Below are 4,451 nucleotides of genomic sequence, written 5' to 3'. Positions count from 1 at the left end.
AAAAACCTCCTCAACTGCTAGTGTTCTGCTGCACTTTCTGGTACAAACATCCAATTCCAATGTATGTTAATTTGACATGTTGTTGTTGTTGTTGTTATTAACCTTTATTTAGAAAGCGCTGTAAATTTACACAGCGCTGTACATACAGTCTTTTTCATTAGACAGTTCCCTGCCCTCAGGCTTACAATCTAAAAAGACACGACACAAAAGGAGAAGGGAGTGGTGGTGGGGAAGGGGTTGAGGGCCAGCAGTCTTCTCTACCTCCAAGGCCTGGACCAAGGGAGATGGACTGGAGGGAGAGCTTGGCTTCTTGGAGCTAGCCTGCCTCTCTCTCCCTCAAGATGATGGATGAAGGGAGGGCTCGTCTTCTTCCAGACAGGCCTCTCTCCCTCAAGATGTTCAGGTGTTTTGGGGTGTAGATAAGGTGCCCCTCACTTGAATTCCTCTTCTGAGCAGTTTCAGTCTATTTGCAGTGTTTGGGTAGGAAGAAGGTCTTTCAAACCCACTTTAAAAAAACTTCACTAAGGAAAATGCCACCAAATATCAGGACCCCAAAGAACCCTTCTGATGTTTCCCTTCCTTCCCCATCTGCCATATTTTTAAAGTTTGAAGACAGCACAATATCGAAACTGAGACTTTTAAACTTTTTTTTCTATAAAGGAGAAAAAAGAGCCCCAAAATCAACAACCCCCCCCCCCAAGAAATGGAGAAGTGTGGTTTGTCATAGAAGCTGAGAAAACAAAATTTTCTGCCCTCCCACCTCCTTCTGTAACTGGAATAGTGCATTTCCTTCTTTAGTGGGGACATAACCTGGGTTATAAATCCCTCTGATTCACAGTAGGAGAACTATTAATTTTGGTAAAAAAATTTAAACTCTTGTTCTTAAAATGATGCTCCCCACATGCTTCTGATGGATGATTCAATCACAACATTGACTGCCCCCCCCCAAACAGAGAGTAACACTCCTTTAAAGCGGGGGTCAGCAACTGTTTGAGGGCCACAACTGTTTGAGGCCCCCACAAAAAAATGCCAAGTTTGAGGGCTTTAGAGGACCGGTGTAGGTTTCAGGAGCTGCAAAAATGGCATTTGGGGGCTACATGCAGCCCACAGTCAATGCTTTCCTCACCCTATCTTTAAATGATGCAAATGAAAAAAGTGCTAATACAACATTAAAAAGAATGCATCTGGCTTCTGCATTAAAATTACTGCTTTGTCTATTGCTCCCATTGCTGCTAGAGATTCCATGACCTGGATGAAAGTTAATTTAAACAATTAGGACCTTGATGGTTAAGCATTACAACATAATTTGGTGGAAAATGTATACATCTTTGCATTGTTTTACTGATGCTACCTGAGATTCTGTCATCTTCATGGACATAACTATTGTCGCAAGCCGTGGGGGCAAGGAGATCAGTCTGGTTAAAAACTTTGAATGTAGATGATGGCTGGAGTCTTGTATCAGCTACTTACTTTCCTGGCCTGACCCTCCCAAACATGACAGGAACATTATTCATCCATGCTCCAGTTGCCAACAGAAAGGACCTCCTTCCCATGCAGTTGATGCCTGGTAAAGTAGGCTTGGAGGGAGTTATGGTTGTGGTAATAATGTCAAAATTGTGATTAAATAGCGATAGTGAATATGAATCAGTTACCTAGATTTTCTCATCTGTAACTGTTTTGTATTCATGACTCCCATTTAATCATGATTGTGACGCTACGGTGGATCCTTCCCATCCATGGGGGTTGGTTCTGGGCCTCCCCATGGAAGAGAAAAACCATGGGAACACAAGCCCATATTAGCCAATGGGCTTGTGCACACCACCATTGGACAGGGAGATCTGCAAGAGCTCCAATCCGTGGATGGCTACTCCTCCCCCACCCCCAACCTATAGTGGGCTCAGTGTAATTTGCTGATTGTAATTCCTCCCCAAAATCTACCTTACTGGGCAGCCACTGCATGGGGAGATAGAGATATGTTCTGTCAGTGGTGGGAGCATGAGTGAATTATGTTTCTGTCAGGATTGGGCCAGGAGAATTTACGTTGTTAAGTATACAAGATTCCAACCATTAATTCTAGACCAAATCTGACTACATTTGCTTTCACAAGTTCTCTCTTTGAAAATGAGGCACATAAGTTCATACTAACAGAAACAAACCAAAGAAAAAGAGAGTGATGCCTTAAGTGCTGAAAAAATGCAATACATGCTAACCTATATGTTCTTAATTTTTCTCTCTTCAGTCTCCTGGTCCCATTCTAGCTTCCAGTCCTTCTCTGGACAACCTATTGTTTAGTTTGCCAGCCTTCCTAGCACTAAAATAGATCCCACACTACCGTTACCATTTCTCTAGCCATGGGTTCCTAAATAATACCAGTTTAACAGGTGTGGCTCGGGAGTTCATGGAAGCCATGACAGCCATGGGCCCCTCCCAATTGGTTACCGGGCCAACACATTCTGCGGGTTATACTTTTGATGTGGCCTTCTGTACGGAACAGGAATATCTGTGGGCAGAGGTAGTTAATACCTCTGCACTGTCATGGACGGATCATTTCCTGGTCAGGACTGAACTGAGAGCCACTGTCTGTCTCCCTGGGGGTGGAGGACCTATTATAATGGTCCGCCCTAGAAGGCTAATGGAACCAATTGGATTCCAGAAAGCCCTAGAGGGTTTGTTGGTTGATAATGCCAGTGATTCTGTCAAAGCTCTGGTGAACACATGGAACACCAATCTTGCCAGGGCTATCGACACAATCGCTCCCAAGCGTCCTTTCCCACCTGCTTTGAATCGAAAGCCCTAGTATACCAGAGAGCTGAAGAATATGAAATGGGAGGCACAACAACTAGAGCACAAATGGCGCTCAACTGGACTCTTAGCTTACAGCACTCGTCATAAGAAAGTTCTTTATTCTCATAGAGAGGCAATAAAAATGAGGAGATCCTTCTTGTCTGTTCACATTGCATCTGCAAAGTCTCATCCGGTAGAACTGTTTAGAATGGTGAGGGAACTGACGGTGATGCCATCCCCCCAGAACCCTCTACTTAACCCGACAACAGTCTGCTGTGATGCATTTAACAACTACCTTGCAGGTAAAATCTCTCAGATAAGAGCCCACCTGGATGCCAATGTTTAGGTAAAATCAACTTATGAGGTGTCCAGTCAATCGGTTTATGAGACTAGACTGGATCAATTTGAGCTTGTGAGTACTAATGATGTGGACAAGATCCTTGCAAAGGTGAGAAGGCAACATGCCCTCTCGACCCCTGCCCATCATGGCTGGCCATCCAGGGGGGTGATGCCTTGATGGCATTTCTTAGACGTGTCATCAATGCATCCCTTAGGGAAGGTTATGTACCAAGGAAGGGGTTGTTAGACCCCCTGGACATGAAAAATTATAGGCCTGTTTCCCATCTGCCATTTTTGAAGGTGATCGAAAGGGCTGTCACTCTTCAGCTCCAAGTGGTCTTGGATGAAGTCGATTTTCTAGATCCATTTCAAACTGACTTCAGGATAGGATATGAGGTGGAGACTGCCATGGTCACCTTAACTGATGACCTTTGTCTAAACATTGACAGAGGAAGCATGACCCTGCTGGTGCTATTAGACCTCTCAGCGTCATTTGACACAATAGACTATGATATCCTCTTGGAACGCCTGAGAGAGCTAGGAATTGGAGGCACTGCCTTGCAGTGGTTCCATTCCTTCCTCTCAGGTAGATTCCAGAGGGTGATGCTCAGTTTTTGCTCTTCAAAATCAGAGTTGCTCTTCAAAAACAGAGCTTAATTGTGGCGTCCCTCAGGGTGCCATCCTGTCCGCAATGTTATTCAACATCTATATGAAACCGCTGGGAAAAATCATCCATAGACATGGAGTAGGGTGTTATCAGTATGCTGATGACACCCAAATATACTTCTCCATGTCTCAGTCATCAGCAATGATGCCAGATGGCATTTCTCCCCTCAATCAATGTCTTGCAGCAGTAATGGACTGGATGAGGGAAAACAAGCTCAAGCTGAATCCATACAAAACAAAAGTACTTACGGTAGGGGCCCCCAAACCAGGTATCGGGCCGCAACTTCCAGTCCTAGAGGTGTTCATGCTCCCCTCAAAGTGTTCGCCGCTTAGGGGTGCTTCTCGACTCGTCGCTTCAGATGAGAAATCAGGTGACTGCAACGGTCAAGAGTGCCTGTTATCAGCTCCGGCTGATACATCAGCTGCACCCTTTCCTGGAGCCGGGTGACCTCGAAATTGTAGTACATGGACTGATAACCTCAAGACTTGATTTTTGCAATGCGCTCTACATGGGGCTACCCTTGTGCCTAGTCCGGAAACTTCAACTGGTACAGAATATGGCAGCCAGATTGATTACAGGAACAACTAGGAGTGACCATATTACACCAATATTGAAATCACTCCACTGGCTGCCTATTCATTTCTGGGCACAGTACAAGGTG

This window comes from Sceloporus occidentalis, unplaced genomic scaffold, assembly GCF_023333645.1.
Source record: "Sceloporus occidentalis isolate IW3139 unplaced genomic scaffold, rSceOcc1.0.p SCAF_6, whole genome shotgun sequence".
Classification (NCBI taxonomy): Eukaryota; Metazoa; Chordata; class Lepidosauria; order Squamata; family Phrynosomatidae; genus Sceloporus; species Sceloporus occidentalis.
Note: the sequence above shows the minus strand (reverse complement) of the source record.